Raw genomic sequence first — 16,922 nt, 5'->3', positions numbered from 1 at the left:
GTTGGTTGAGTCATCCAACCCATTTAGTTTATAGGTTATGCTAAGGTTATGGTTCTATAGATCGGATGGTTAGGATTATGTTATGGAGCTGGTTTGTTAGGAACACCCAATCTATGTGAGGTAGTGTAAACTGAATGGGTGGGATGAGTCAAACTACTATGGGAGATGGTATATTCTAAGCTCTAGCTCAACTTGAGCTAGAGCTTAGAAACCATGCCCCCATCTATTATATTATAGCAGGATGGGGGTTTCACTGTTCACGCTCACATGGACAGCTCCCCCATCCGGCTATTTATCTACGTGGCACCCTCATTCTTAAAGACGGAATTTTTTTTGAAAAAGGCAAAACGATCCCTAAAATCTCTCTCACTTCCACAGAATGTTTCTTAACTGGGCAACTTCCTCTGGCAGTCTCCACATCTTTAGAAACACATAACACGATACTCTAATATTAGGGGAAGGGTAAACAACACAACCCGTAGTTTCTTACTCTAAACAATACGCCCTGAACGATCACCTCACCATGATGGTCCTTCTTTAATGAAGGCGTACCAAATGACAGGTGGAATTCTACAGCCATCTTCATATGTGTTTTGCAATCTCTTATTTCTCTCTCATATCTGTAGTTTTTTTCAATGTGTTTTGCAATATCCTCTTATTTTCCCCTTTTCTTTCTCTTTTTAAAGAAAACTTAGGGCTTATGAATTTCTCCTCTTTCCGGTCGTGTAGGTGCTGCAACGACGAAGAGTGAGAGGGTGGTTTTTGAGGATTGAATGAACATGTGTTATAAGAACACCAGTTTCTGTTTTGTATAGTTAATTACATTTTTTTCTCACTGTTTTAATTGTCCATCTAATAACATTAACTTAGGGTTTATGAATTTCTCACTGTTTTAATCTCCTTTTTTGTAGGTAAAACCTAGGATTAACACAATAATATGCTTGCAAATTCATGAATAGCACGGAAGAAGATTCAGAACTTTGCGGTAAAGTTTCAGAGATTTTATGAAAACGAGATCAATATCTGGTTGGGTTTTTTAATCAAAAAGTGTTTATGTAATTTTTTTCTTTCAGTTTTTTTTATTAGTCAATTTATAAGCTCAAAATTTGATATATTTTCATGTTGAAATTTGCAGATTCACAATATTAGACACCATCTCCTCCATAGGAATCGCCTGTCAAAAGTTATCTCGCGGCATAGAAATTCCTCGAAACAGAGCCTGTTAACTGAGAATTTCATGTTTCCTCCAATTATTTTGTTGTTTTTTATATCTTACAGTGGTGAGTCAAATAATAGGCAGTTTGTAGTTCTTCGTGCTAGACTATAATTGATTTCAGCCGTCCAATTGGTGAACCTTGCTTTGGATCTCTCCTAGTATTAAAGTAGATTATAATCATAAGATCTTTTACTTTTGCTGAGCATTTTCACGATTTTCTCTTTTCTTTTTCTTTTGTTTCATGTTTCTTTTAATTTTAAATTCAACTGCTATCACATGCTTCATACTTATTCTCTATAATTTCTTCTGCTTAAATTCATGAATAGCACAAAATCCTCAATCTTTATCTGGCACTTGGGTACCATACAATTCAAATCCAAATTGACTGGGCTGACAGCTTTATGGTCAGCTCTGAGGCAAACTTTGTTCAAACAGGGCCTTATTGACTTTCAATTTCTCACATTTTTACGTTGCTGATTTATTTCACCCTGAGGTCAGGGGTTCAAACCCAGCTTACCGACCAAAAAAAATTGAAATACAATGCAAAAAAACTGTAGCTTTGATTCTAGATTTTATTGAGGAATGGAATCTATCAATGTTTGGCTAACCATAGTAGTTCATTGAGTTTCGTTGTTTTCTGTTTTGGTTTTATTTTCCTGTAAATTGGCCATAATCCATAGTTTCTATCTTCAGTGCTATCATTTGTTCATGTTACGTAATGGGTGTTGTCGATGGATCATGTCTGTCAAATGTTCAATGGATGGAATGCCTGACAAAGATGAATTGACATGGACAACTATCATAACTGGGTACGTAATATTTAGGCATATCTCTATCAATGTTTTTTGGTATTGGATCAAATATCTTTGGTATCTATTTTTATTTTATTTTCCTCCAATTGGCAATCTTTACTGACATGATTATATTGCAGAATCTGATACAATTATTTATATGGGCTGCCCTCCCTACATGGTGGTACTTCCTACTCAATTTCACCACCTATCAAGAATTCAAGATGAGAAAATGGTGCAGACATATACATTGAATGAATAACACTAAATTTTATGATGATGTGGCTGCATCAATGTTTTTTCATTTTATGGGACTAATTTGAAGTTGTTATGTCCATGGTTTAAAATTTCGGTTTCAGTACCGGTTTCGGACCCTGAAATTTCGGTTGAAATCCAGTACCACAAAGAAAATGGTATTTTATTCAATATTAAATTTCGGCCGAAATTTTGGTAAAATATTATAATAATAATAAAAAAAAAGGTTTTTTGGTTTAAATTTCGGCAATATGACAAGGTATCCATTTCACAATCGGATTATTCAGTTTTTTTTTTTGGTTTAAATTGGATTATGAGAATTGGCTGTCATTCCAAAACTGATTGTTGGGCTAAAATTTATGTTTAATTTTGAGCTAATCCGGTAAGCTAAAACAGAGGGGATGGATTAATTTATTTAGAGAAACCAGGCAACTCATACAGAATAAAGTCTTGTGGTCAAGCGGTACGCGCCTTTACGTATAGGGGTCTCCAAAGAAGGCAATTCTTTGGACCAGTCCAAGGTGCCAAAAAACAGTTTTGAACTCACAAAGTGCATTTATAATCACATGGAAAACTATCAAAGTCAAACGGTTCGAACAAATATAGAATTAACTGCAGTTTGTTAAAATGGACCAATGGAAGTGCCCTTGTAGATGATTTTTTTGCAAGGGCACCCTTCAGTTTATAATTCCTCAACGGAATAGGAATGAAAAAAAGGAAATTAATTATTATTTGAATAAAAACCCTAACACCCAGTTTGTTTGAGATTGTGACAACCGATTGTGGGTTCCAAATCGATTATTGGATTCAAAATTAAGTCAAATAATCTGTTTGACTCGCACAATCGGTTTTCAGAATCTAAAACGAACAGGGCCTAAGGTAGAAACCCGTTTTATTCTAATAATTATTTCCAATGCAAAAGAAATTTGAGAAGTGATATATTCAGCCCTTTTTTATTTCCCTAGTAAAAAACGGGGTGAATATATCATTTCTCCGGTAAATTTTGAGTCCGATGAGCCTTTGGGTCCGGACTTTGATAACATGGGAGGGAGACATAAGTGTTTTCAAGCATTATGTTGTTGAAAGGAACGGGGCCTTAGCATTATGTTGTTTTGATAACACCCACTTTTTAATTTATAAACTCATAAATTGTCACATGTTGTTTTGATAACTACAATTGTAATTAGTCCCTAAATATTTGGGTCCGCACCATAGGATGATCCAAACCATCCATTAGATGTGCCACAGCCTAAATAGGATGTGCCCCAAAAATTATTTCCATAGGTTGATCCCAACCCTCTGATCATTATAGCAGTGCTGATAACATTTCCCTTTCATAATTATGAAGTTTATGTTTTCATTCTATAAAATTAGGTTTGTCACAAAATATACTCTAGAATAAAAAAAATTTCATTACCAGAAAAGATGATTTTATTCTAAAAAAATTAAACTAATAATTCTCAGAAATGAGTTAAGAAACATGATTCTGATTCTAGAAAGAATTCCAAAGAATAAAAAATGATTCTGATGTCAAGAATGGGAATCAATAGGATGGTTAAAGAACCGGTTTCTCATAACACAATAGTTAGAAATCCATTGACTTATTAGGCCTCCTTTTGGATTTCCCCAAGAGAAATTTAAAGATTGATTTTCACAAGGCTTAATCTTTCAATGATTGTAGGACTTAGGGCTTGAGACTGTGGCTTTGGGTTGCAACCACAAGGTTTGGGTTCAATCCATGCCTATATACCTCGAAGAAAGAAAAAGACTAAAAGATCAAACAATGTTCTAGCTTTTGTTCAAAGATATCAATGCTGCCCACTAGTAAGGAAAGAAAAACAATTCGTATGGATGGAGCTTCAAAAAAAATTGGGTAGTGCATCCAAAGGCATTCAAAATAGAATTGCTTATGGAAATTTCATTGTTGGCTCTTTGGATTTTTTTTTTGTTGATATTAAGAATACTGTAATGCAACAGTCTAGACTTTTTTCTATGCTAAAAAACAAGAACAACATGCTCTTTCATTTCATAAATTCAATCACAGGCTAATCTATGAGTCTCATTTAAGTATAAAACCAATATGACAGTACAAAAAGAATAACAACATACATATTTATATTGCAATCATGAATTGCATACAAACCAATCATAGCTAAGTTTGTAGGGGGAAAACATAACCATACATTATTATCTCCTGGACAGAGGGCTGCAGATACACATAATCTCACATTTTGTACTTTTTCCAACGAGAGAAGGGTGCCGACTAAATTCGCTAACCTGAAATGGAAAGATTTGCTAACCTGAAATGGAAAGATTAACATGTAAGTTGAATTTATATTACTTTAATTTTAGCTGAAATTGATACATCCCTGATTTGCTGCATAGCTATATTACATAAACATAGAATTTCCAGAGAAATAACTCCATGGAATGTAAAGTTGGAGAAAAAACTACAGTACGACAAGTTCTTCACCTCATGTTCAACTGAAGCAACATCCAAACAAGTGACAAATTCAAACAGTAATGAGTATTTAATGGAACGCTAACTGAATATTTAAGAAAGTACCCAATAGAGAAACAACATTAAAATGAATTTAAACACCACCAATCTCTATTCAAAATAAGTTATACACTAGTACACTTGCAATGGCAGTTAGGCTGCTGATAAGAAACTTATTTGGCCCCACTATTATTTAGTGAAGATTAAAACAATATATGGCCTTCTGTACTTTTTCTTGACGTCCTTGATAATATCCAACAAAGGTTGAGCAAATCTATCCGACCAGCAGCAGTTTCACCAATTGATTTGATTGACCACCCAGTGGATGTAGATCTATGGCTTTGTTTATCTGTTTTTCATATAATAGAAGATTGTCATCTCTCCCATGGATGTACGCACCATTTGCAAACCGCATAAAACACTTGTGTTTTCATTATATTAGTTTTTGGGTTCCTTTTGTACGTGAGATAGAATTAGGCCTGTCAGATTTCTTTTTTTTTATGGGCACCTGTCAGATTTCTACAACTCCTATTCATCTAAGGGGACCAAAGCCTCCAATAAAATGATGCAAACTTTAAATTCATACCATCCAATATGCACAATTGAAGATAAATTGGTGGTAGGGCTCAACAGATGAAGAATCCAAAAGGGCTCAACTAGTAAGATTTCTAGGGCCGGACAAAACATGGTTTTGGTGTTGAAAAGCATACTACAGTTGCTCTGTTGCATCTGAAGCATCAGTCTTTCAAAACATGGTTTTGGTGTTGAAATGCATACTACAGTTGCGCTTTAGAATACACTCTAGCAAAGCAAAGAAAAATTGTTAACAAAGACGGAGCTTCAAAAAACAATTTTGGCTGTGCATCCAGAGGCATTTTACATAGAATTGGTAATGGAGATTTCATTATTCGCTATTTGAATTTGTGGTAGCTATTAAGAATATTGCAATTCAACTCTCTGGAATTGTTTCTTCTTCTTGTTTTTTTTATTCCAAAAAGCGAACCACATATTTGGTCGAAAGACAGTTCATGAGGCTCCTTTAGGAAGTCCTGAAGCTTCAGACCAATATAACAATACAAAAGGAAAGGACAACGTGCTAATGGAAGATGCTGTGTTCTTCACTTATTACATAGACAGCGAAAAATAGTTTGTCAGCATCAAAATGTATGCAGATTTATCTCTGTGGTTGGTAAGAAGGAAATAATGAATTTCATAGTAACCAAGCATAACTTTCTTTGTACGGAGGTGCGTATTGGTTATTACATTCTATACTTACATGATGTTCAAGATCCGTTCCAGACTGCATATTTAGATAATATGCCATTTCTATTGTTCCATGAGAGAATGGTGCCCGTTGAATTTGCTTAACCTGAAATGAAAAGATAAGCATGTAAGTTGACATATATATTACTTGAACTTCACATTAATTTGGTGCGAATTTGATTTATTGCTTAGATGGAGTACAAAAACATGACAATTTTGAGAGAAATAAAGTCATGGAATGTAAAGTTGTAGAAAAATAACAGGATGAAATTTTTTTTCGCTGTCATGTTCAACTAAAGCAATATCTAAACAAGTAAATAATTCAAACAATAATGGGTATTCACAAAAACGTAACTGAATAATAAAACTGAATGACCTTGTACTCTTAGTTATAATTTGTTGGAAGAGTCTACAGTGAGACAACAACAAAATTTTTGAGTAAATTTTTTGAAAGAGGAGTATGATCTGTGTGGGATTTCCATTTTTATGAGAGAGATGGATTAGAGTTTTGAAAAGAAGATAGAATTGAGAACTATATCGAAGAGGAGGAAGGATCTATGGCTTCAAAGGGTGTAAGAAGGAAAAATGTGCATCTAATAGGAGGTTAAACTAAATCCCTTGTTACGAGAACTTGATCCCTATGCTATGTAATGGTGTAAAATCTTCTATAGTCATGTAAGAGAGAGAGAGAGAGAGAGAGAGAGAGAGAGAGAGAGAGAGATCCTTCATAGGGGATAATAATCTGTTTCTCTTTGTTCTATTAATGAGCTTGACAATGAATTTTCCATGAAAGAATTTACCAAAAAACTGAAATACCATAATAAACAGAAATTAACATGCAGGGATAGACAGAGATAGATGACATGTTTGAAATGCTCGCTAGTGCAGAATGTTCAACAAAATCAAACTAAAAAGTGGCTAGATCAAATCCGAATCAAGTCAATGGCAACTTTCTTTCCAAGCAGGGGGAGAATGATGTCATCCAAAGTGATGAATGGAAAGACCACATTCAAGGTAAAAGATAATCTCATTGGATGCCTTTTGATGCAATCTAGTTTTGGTTTTTGGCAAGATGTTCACTTGTGTGGCGTTCTAAAATGGTGACTTGAATGAAAATCCGATGGCGACTTTCTTTCCAAGCGGAGGAGAATGAAGTCATCCAAAGAATAGAAGTCACATGGTTCACAAGGAGGAGGGCATCTTTGCCATTTACCATGATAAAAGTGGACGAAATTAAAAAGAATAAAAGAAAGAGTAGAAAAGGCTTTGTTGAGTTGAGTTGAGTTGAGTTGAAAAGAAAGAGTAGAAAAGGAAGTTAACATAAAAAGGAGGCATATTGGTAAGTCTGCTGTCAGTTGGTATGATTACGGGTGGACTGGAAGTTTCAGGCTACAGGCTGTATGGTTTTTTACACTTGTGGGATGTCTCGTCCCCTCTGTTGTATTTACTCTTACAGCAATTAAAAAAACTGTTACCTTTATAAAAAAAAAAAACATAAAAACAAGGAATTTGAATAGAGAAAACAATGACGGTCAATCTACTGTGACCACATATTGCGGGTCCAAATGGTAGTTGTGAGTTGTCAATCGTTGACCTATATGCATTGTAGATTGTTTCTAGGATGAATGCAGTTAGTATTTGAATTTTCCATGCATTGTAGGTTGCATAACTTTACGTTTCATAGTTTGCTACTCCTTGTAAGTTGTTTGAAGTCTTTAATGATAGCCTATATCAGATAAGGGAGTTGGTTCATGTATGGAACTTTTGATTGGTATGACATTTATACTTGTAAGATTGAAAACTAGTAATTTTGATGAATATAGAAATGACAGGCAGCCTTTCTTCCCTTCAACTTCTGGTTGATGTTAAATGATATGTTATCATTAACATTGATATTATCTTTATCTCCTCCACATCCTTCTTTGTGATTTGTACCTATGTTCTATCTATTTGTATTTGGATAGCTTTGAATTTTCATCAAACATGTAATATGAGAAATAGTCATCGTTTGTTTCTCGGAAGTAGGTAAATCAAAATTTAGTAGTTTTTTTTATAGTTTAGAAATTGCTTTTTCTGAGTTTTCTAAGCAAAGAATATTATTAGTTACTTAAGTTTCAATAGTTATAGAGTACCAAGGAGACATTTTTTGGGGTTCATTTAGAAAGTACTATCAGTCTAGGACTAGAAAGTTATGGTGTAGACATTAGAAGAAACTTTTTGTACAAGTACTCTCCACATAATTAATGGTAAGTTTTCAATGGAAAAGTTTATGATTATTCCCTTCAATGGAACTTTTTATTCACAAACAATTCATGATTGCTAATTTTAAAGGATCTTTATTATTGCTTCTATGAAAAAAAAAGTTCATGATTTTGGATCTTTTTTTATTTATTGGGAAATTTCTATAGGAATCACTAAAATTTTTTATCTCTCTACTTCATTGTTCTAATTCAAGTTTTTTGGGTGGGTAAGCTGGGGTTTGGGGGACCCCTACCAGGGAATTTATGAAAGAAAAGTATTATAATCGTATATAATGCTCTCTTGATCTATCAATGGATACAGTATGAAAAAGTTCGAGGGGATGATGGGGAGAGGGATGTTCATCCCCTTGGGCAGCATGTTTTTGACAAATAGATGGCTGCAGCATTGGTTTCTCTTCATACATTAAAAAAATCTTCCAATTCATGTTGTGTTTACTTTTGATTTACGTCAGTTATACATTAATCATGACTACTAGATATGCATGTTCCTAATAACTGTCTGAAGTTTCAGCAATCATATTTTCATATTGGGCTCTGGAGGATTGGCATGAATCAACTGAGATTAATTTTTATACATTAAGGCTGAGATCAATAGACAGATATGGAAAAAGGAACGATGATTCCCTTCCAATGAAGCTTAATTTTTATATTTTTCATGTAAGATGAACTCTATTTATGAATATGAATGGATCATGCTATAATCCTCCTTCCAAAAGGTAAATTATAGTTTGAACCCAAGGTTCTGATTCTAATAGTAGCAGAAATAACAAAATGCAACAAGGATCTTCCTGTTGGGTAAGTCAGAGAGTCAACCCCGTGAACCAAAAAGGAGAAGATAGTATGGGCATTTGGAGGTTTGAATAATGGAATATTTCCTTCTTTATGAAAATTGTCCGATCTCTGCTTCAAGGAAATTTAATCTAGTTTGGATATGGAGTTACTATGATGGAAGAAAGACAATTTTCTAGATGTTGCAAGATGACTTGACATTATTGGATAGGGTGGTTGATAGTTCAGGATCAAGAAAAATCCAAAACAACCTTGCATGTGATTTTACAAAAGCAAATTGGTCATTTGACTGAAATCCCTATATTGAACCTTAGTATGGATGCCAATGAAATGAACTCTTCCCAACCAAATTGGCTTGAGAAAATTTTCACTCTATAGAAAGGAAATAATAAGCTTATTCTAACATAATATTGTTTCATAAATAGGCACCCAAAAGGAAATTCTTTACAAAGAAGAAGTAAAAGGTTAACTTTTTGTTGTCTACTATATTGTATTAATTCTGAATCCAGAAACCAAAATCCCCCATTTATCCTATTTTTGTACAAGAAATCATGGATACAGTCTTTCGAATCACATTTAGTCCCAACCGAAACTTTTGACTAACCTCGGTGGATGGATAAAGGCATCCAAAAATGACGGAGAAGGGGAAACATATGGAAACAGGCAGGGATCATTCTTTTTTTTTGGGGTAGGTAAGCTAGGATGTAACCTCCAACTTCTTTATCATTCTTTATTTGGTAGGCCTAAACTAAAAGAGTAGACGAGGATTTGAAAGAAATTGGAGAAAGTTCAGGGCAATAAAAAGCTGCAACTAAGAAAGGTCCAATGGAGCATTTTAAGTTAACATGTATGTGTGTGTGTTTTTAACTCTTTCTTATCTAACAAAAAAGAAGTCAATATGCCAGTGTGTTTGCGTGTCTGTGTTTTTAATTTTTATTATTTAGCAAAAAAATTCAATGTGTGTGCGCACGTGTGAGAAAGAGGGAGAGATAGAGATAGAGGTACAGGCAAGAACTCAACTCAACTCAACATAGCCTTTGTCCCAAACTTGTTGGGGTCGGCTAAAATGAATCCTTTAGAAAAACTTCATGAAGAAGGTGAAAGGAATCTACTCGGCTCTAACGCCGGCTCTAGTTGGGTTCTTCTACGTGGATCATTTTCTTCCATTCTATCCTATCCAAGGTCATGTTCTATGTTATGTTCCTAGCCGTCAAGTCTTTCCTCACTGTTTCTACCCAAGTTGTTTTCGGTCTGCCCCTACCTCTTTTTACTCTATCAATTTGGCACGAGTCACCGCTTCCCACTGGAACATCCAAAGGCCTATATTGGATATGTCCAAACCATCTTAAGCGGTGCTCTCTCATCTTCTCCTCAATTGGTGCTACCCCCACCTTTTTTACGAATGTCTTTATTTTTAATTCTATCTAACCTTGTGTGGCCACACATCCATCTAAGCATTCGCATCTCCGCTACAATCATCTTATGCACATGCTGCTTCTTGGTGGCCTAACATTCTGAGCCGTACAACATGTACAGCATGATTGGCCTCACAACTGTCTTATAAAACTTTCCCCTCAACTTGGTAGAGATTTTACGGTCGCACAGAACGCCTGTGTTTTTAACAGCCTTTCCCAAGCCAGGATAAAGGAGGAGGGTTGGCGTTAGGTTGGCAACCGGCCGTAAAAATATGCCACTCTTCTATAAATGAGTTCTATGAAATGAGTCCTAAAGAGGTATAGCAAGTTGGAAAATTAATTCAATGTTGATGCTAAGTTCTAATAGAAGTTGGTGTAATAAATGCAAAAGAGAAACCTTTAGACACCACTCCATCTTGTTATAAGCATATGGAATGTAACTATTTGCAAATCAAATCACTAATAAAAAAGATACAAAGAAATGATAAAAAGGAACGACCAATGAATAGAAAGCTCAATAAAAATCCATGGTGGCTTGTTTGATATTGATAAAGTTAATTGTGCATAGATCTTAGTTACACACATTGATCAAATTCTTAATACATACAATTCTTTTCTTCTAGAGAAACTGAAACTAATTGAAAAAGGAGAACAGAGAAAAACGAAACAAATACTGCACCAAGGGAAGAAGCCAATAATAAAGGAAAAGAAAAGAAAATCACATAGGAACCAAAGCAGTCTGAACAGGGCTAAAATTCAGCGATGGGAACTCGGTAAATTCATCCCAGTTGGATTTTTTTTGCTACAAAAAAGGTAATAATTTATTGTAGACTACTAGGTAAGTAATTTGAAAATTAATGAAGAAAAATGTAAGAGCCACTCTACTAGCAACATATCAACTAATGTCAGATTTGTTTTTAGAGAAGAAAAATTCAACCCAGACATACAACAAATAAAAACATTTAACCTACTTTGAACCATGTAAGACAGAATTTTGTAAGGGCATCTAGACTTTCTTTGAGTAGATGTTTTTTCCAGCATCATGTTGTTCCATCCTAATCTATAGAGCCAGAACAAAGAGCATTCTACTAGCATCACATCAACTAATTTGGAATTTGATTTTAGATTAAAATATCTCAACCTAGACATACTAACAAATAAAGCATCTAAACCTTCTAGTCGGGGTCCCGCCTAACCCCAGCTTACCCATAAAAAAAGCATCTAAACCTGCTTTGAACTATGTAAAACATGATTTTGTTTTGGAACTATAACTTCTTTGAGAAGAGATGTGTTTGCCACTATCATGGTGTTCCATACTAAGCTGAAAAAAACTAGATTAGAGAGTTTTCGAATTTTTGTTTCTATTTACTGACTGTAAGTAATAGATGTATGCATTGTATTAAAGCATTCATTTTTTTAATCTCTTTTGAGGTTCTTAAGCATTACTAATTTGAATGTTAGGAATAAAAGAAGTGTAAATGAAAAAGGCTTCTAATATCCAAAATACCAAAATGCATGAACAATAATTGTATATCTCGGGATCAACAAATAGCCAAGCCTGATATCCCTAAACATTAGCAGATAGAAGTTGTCTATGGTGACTGACTTAGCACCTCCTAACTTTAAAATACTTATGCATTAGTGAAACTAACTTAATTATGTGTAGGACATATAACCCAAACTTGTGGAGACTGAAATATTTTCTTCTTTCAAAATTCAATGCAATGAAATGTATCTCTTTTCTCATAAAATCAGAAAAAAAAAGAAAAAAGAAAAAATTGAGCCCATACAACATAATGGGCTTAAAATCATTTTTGTCCATTGTTATAAAAAAATGAGAAGAAAAGAGGGGCTGAGATATTAGTAAGTGGTTTTTGAGATTTAAAGAGAAAATCAGTATGTTTGGGTTGGAGAAGAAGGTCCTGGAATTTTTGCTTTGTCTTTTTGTTTATATGAACTTGAAATTCCAATAAAATGTGTCCGTGTGTGTGTGAGAGGTACATGCAAGATGAAAAATTAACAGAGTTTTGATGCTCAGTTCTAACAGAAGTTGGTATAATAAATTCAAGAGGGAAACCTTTAGAGTTTAGACACGATTTCATCTTCTTATAAGTATAGGGAATGTAATCAATTGCAAATGAAATCATGAATCAAATAACATTTAAAGCAAACCAACACTTAATAAAAAGGAAGAAGATTTGCAGAGTTGAATGCCTAAAATTTCAGCTACAAGATCAATTAATATGAATGATACCAAGAAATAATGACATGGAACAACCAATGAGTAGTAAGGAAAATAAAAATCCATGGTGGCTAGTTTGACTTTGTTAAAGTTAATTATGCACAGATCTCACATTCATACATTGATCAAATTCTCAAGTAATGTATACATATACAAAGATTTTTTTTTCTTTTTTCAAGGATTAGTTGAAACTTATTGAAAAGGGAAAACAAAGAAAAGTACAACAAACACTCCACCTAGGAACAAAAATCAAAGGGCCCAAAACAGAGCATAAATTCAATGAAGCATCTATGGTAAATTCATCCTAGTTAGGGTTCCTTTTGCCTCAAACAAGTCCTCTTTTTTTTTGAGAAAATTAACAATTCATTCCAAAAGAGCAAAGCATACAATGAAGAGGGGAAAAGTTGTCTCAAACAAGTCATAATCTACTTTATATTAGGCAAAAAAATTTGAGATTCAATGAAAAAATTAAAGAAATGATTGGATTGGGGAGAAGAAAGTGCTGTAATTTTCACCTTGTCTTTTCTTTTAATTTTCATGGATGAGTGTTCTTTCTTTATGAACCTGAAATCTCAGTAAAATTAACTATTTCTTTGTTTTGTAACAAAGTGTAAGAGAGAGAATGAGGAAATGAAAAGAGATACAGAGAAATTGAGGTTTACTATTCTTTAACATAAATAATGGAGTGAAATCTATTCATATGCAGGGATCGTTCTTTTTTTTGGGTAGGTAAGCTAGGATATAACCTCCAACCTCTTTATCATTCTTTATTTGGCATGCCCAAACTAAAACAGTAGATGAGATTTTTGAAATAAATTGGAGAAAGTTTAGGGCAATAATACGTTGCAACTAAGAAAGATCCAATGAAGCATTTTAAGTTAACATGTGTGTGTGTGTTTATCAAAAAAGAAGTCAATATGGCATTGTTGTTTGCATGTCTGTGTTTTTAATTTTTCTTAATAAGCAAAAAAAATAAAAATCAATTTGTGTGTGTGAGAAAGGGGGAGAGATAGAGACAGAGGCACAGGCAAATTGGAAAATTATTTCAATGTTGATGCTAATTTCTAATAGAAGTTGGTGCAATAAATGCAAAAGAGAATCCTTTAGATACCACTCCATCTTCTTATAGAATGAAATGAAGTCAAGGAACGACTAATGAATAGAAAGCTGAATAAAAATCCATGTTGGTTTGTTTGACTTAGTTAAAGTTAATTGTGCATAGATCATAGTTACACACATTGATCAAAGTATTAATATAGACACTTCTTTTCTTTTGGATAAACTGAAACTAATTGAAAAAGGAGAACAGAGAAAAATAAAACAAAAACTACACCAAGGCACAAAGCCGCTAAAGGAAAAGAAAAGGAAATCACATAAGAACCAAATCAGCCTGAACAATGCTTAAATTCAACAATGTGTACTCGGTAAATTCATCCCAGTTGGATTCTTTTTGTTATAAAAAAAGGTAACAATTTATTGTAGACTACTAGGTAACTAAATTTGAAAATAAATGAAGAAAATGTAGAAACCACTCTACTAGCATCATATCAACTAATGTGAGATTTGATTTGGGAGAAGAAAAATTCAACCCAGTCACCCAGACATACAACAAAGAAAACCATTTAACCTACTTCGAACCATGTAAGACAGAATTTTGTATGGGCATCTAAAATTTCTTTGAGTAGATGTTTTTTCTAGTATCATGTTGTTCCATCCTAATCCATAGAGCTAGAACAAAGAGCATTCTAGTAGCATCACGTCAACTAATTTCGAATTTGATTTTAGATTAAAATATCTCAACCCAGACATACGTTGAGCAAGCATTTAAACCTGGTTTAAACCTGTTTTGTTCCATACTAAGCTAAAAAACTAGAATAGAGAGTTTCAAATTTGGGTTTTTGTTTACTGACTGTAAGTAATAGAAGTATGCATCTATATCAATGCATTCATTTTTTTATCTCTTTTGAGGTTCTTAAGCATTACTAATTTGAATGTTAGGCATGTATGTGTTCCTTGTCTCGTCTCTTGAGATTTTACATGCACTAATGGGATTTCCGTATTTTATTGATCAAGAATTTCAAAAGTTTCTACTGCATGAATGCATAGGTACATTCAACAGCTATCATCAGATCAAACTAGAGTAAAGGAAGTGTAAATGAAAAAATCTTCTAATATACACAAAACCAAAATGCATGAACGATAATTGTATCTGTTGGGATCAACAAATAGCCAAGCCTGATCTAGCACCTCCTAAACTTAAAATACTTATGCATTAGTGAAACTAACTTAAAGTAAGAAATATAACCCAAACTTGTGGTGATTGAAGTGTATATCTTTTCTCAGAAAATAAGAAATACAAAAAAAAAAAAAAAAATTAGAAAAAATTGAAGGTGACTAGAAAGTGCCTTAAGTATGGTGCTTTGTCTCGCCTTGAGTTCGAACAATCCCTGGAAGGCAATGATGTTGTATTCGCTCTAGTGTCTAAATGCACTCAAAAAGTGGTGATGGCGTTTCTAGTGTTTCGGAGTATGCTAAGCCTATCGTGGAAGAGTTTTCAGGTGTATTTCCAAATGGTTTGCAATTGGGTTTACCTACGATGAGATATATAGCATAAAATGGATCTCATTCTCGATGTCTTGTTTCCAGACAAGCAATAATACCGGATGTCGCCTAAAGAAGATGAAGAATGGTGGAGGCAAGTAGAAGATTTGATTGACGAGGAGTATATTGGTGAAAGCATCAATTTGTGTGTGTGTGTGTGTCCTGCCTGCTTTGTTGGTACCCAAGAAGGACGGTAGTCACAGTACATGAAGGGTGTGCTTTGAAAGCTGAGTCATCAACAAGATCACCATAAAGTACCATTTTCCTTGCAAAGTGCTAGAAAAGTTGATTGATGATGCTTACAATATATGTTGCATGGATTCGGATTCGCATGTTGGGATCCGACACGGATACGAGGGGTCAGATTCGGTAAACCCCAAAAAGTAAGATCAGTGGATTCAGTAATTTTTATTAAATAAAATAAAATATTCCTGATATATATATATATATATATATATATATATATACAATGGGCCCACATTGTTTTGGTGATCCAAAGAATTCATTTGATTGGCCCTCACATAGATAGGGTGTCCACCAAAAATCAGCTCCATAGGATCATTCCAACCCTACGATTTGTGGAGGCAAAAATGAACGTGTAAAAACCTTCACAAATTTGTCCATTTTTGCCTCCACAGTTTGTAGGGTTGGGATGATCCTATGGAGCTGATTTTTGGTGGACACCCTATCTATGTGAGGGCCAATCAAATGAATTCTTTGGATCACCAAAACAATGTGGGCCCATTGTATTTTAAGCCGGCGGTGTAGCTAAGTTAGCTACACCGGCGGTGTAGCTTCACTTTCCTCTATATATATATATATATATATATATATATGAGGAAAAGGAGTGTGCGGTCGAGCGCACCTAATCTTAGGTGCGGTCGAGGGCCCAAACACATGGGTCCCACATTTTTTGTGTTGATGAAAACCATTCACTTGCAAGGCCCCATCATAGATAGGGTGTGTACAAAAAATCAGCTCCATTGGATCATCCTAACCCCTCCAAAAGTGGAGGGCAAAAATGGGCAAATTTGTGGCAAACGGTGTCTGTCCATTTTGACCTCCACAAATGGATGGGTTAGGATGATCCTATGGAGCTGATTTTTTGTACATACCTCATCTATGTATGGGCCTTTCAAATGAATGCTTTGGATCATCCTAACAAAGTGGGCCCACATGAGTTTGGGGCCCTCGACCGCACCTAAGCTTGGTGCGGTCGACCGCACAATCTTATTCCTCTATATATATATATAAATATATATATATATATAAGTTAAAATTATCTGATGTATCCCTCAGATAGCTTATTTGAGCTACGCTCGGAAATAGGGTAGGTGCCTATGTCGTTTGGGTGATGCTAGGCATTGATTCCGTAGGAACTAACATAGATAGGGTGATCCTAAAAAATCATGTCCATAGGATGACGCTAACCCTTGATTTGTGGAGGTTTAAACGGGACAGATATAAAATGGGTCCATTTTGTGCCTCTACAAAGCGAATGGTTAGGATGATCCTATCTATTTTTTAGGAACACCCTATCAACGTTAGGTCCTATGGAATGAATGGGTTGGATGACTCAAACAAGATGG

At 34.5% G+C, this 16,922-nt stretch overlaps 1 protein-coding gene and 1 long non-coding RNA gene across 8 annotated transcripts in view; one reads left to right on the top strand and one right to left on the bottom strand.

Annotated features, from left to right (window-relative positions):
- Positions 1-297: 297 nt before the first annotated feature.
- LOC143851346 (uncharacterized) lies at positions 298-2,365 on the top strand. 4 transcript variants are annotated; one of them, XR_013236296.1, is made up of 6 exons: positions 298-562; positions 730-814; positions 912-1,047; positions 1,136-1,280; positions 1,910-2,025; positions 2,148-2,365. It is a non-coding gene; the product is annotated as an uncharacterized LOC143851346 (long non-coding RNA). The 4 variants fall into 4 exon arrangements; XR_013236295.1 differs by having other exon boundaries at positions 302-562; positions 912-1,026; XR_013236294.1 differs by having other exon boundaries at positions 311-562; positions 912-985.
- Positions 2,366-4,267: 1,902 nt separating this feature from the next.
- The window catches only part of LOC143850941 (putative disease resistance protein RGA3), an 86,655-nt gene continuing 74,000 nt past the window's right edge, over positions 4,268-16,922 (bottom strand). Inside the window, exons 1-3 of one of the 4 annotated variants that reach the window (XR_013236120.1) lie at positions 13,248-13,338; positions 6,039-6,131; positions 4,268-4,562 (exon numbers count right to left, since the gene is read on the bottom strand). The gene's annotated coding sequence lies outside the window, so the exon portion shown is untranslated. Of the gene's footprint in view, positions 4,563-6,038; positions 6,132-13,247; positions 13,339-16,922 lie in introns of those variants that run through there. The other 3 variants (XR_013236121.1, XM_077360230.1, XM_077360231.1) reach the window with 3 other exon arrangements.

The sequence above is a fragment of the Tasmannia lanceolata genome, unplaced genomic scaffold (assembly GCF_043159265.1).
Source record: "Tasmannia lanceolata isolate RefF3 unplaced genomic scaffold, GAP_Taslan_0.1 ptg000018l, whole genome shotgun sequence".
Lineage (NCBI taxonomy): Eukaryota > Viridiplantae > Streptophyta > Magnoliopsida > Canellales > Winteraceae > Tasmannia > Tasmannia lanceolata.
The sequence above is the reverse complement of the archived record's forward strand: the minus strand, read 5'-3'. Positions and strand labels throughout refer to the sequence as shown.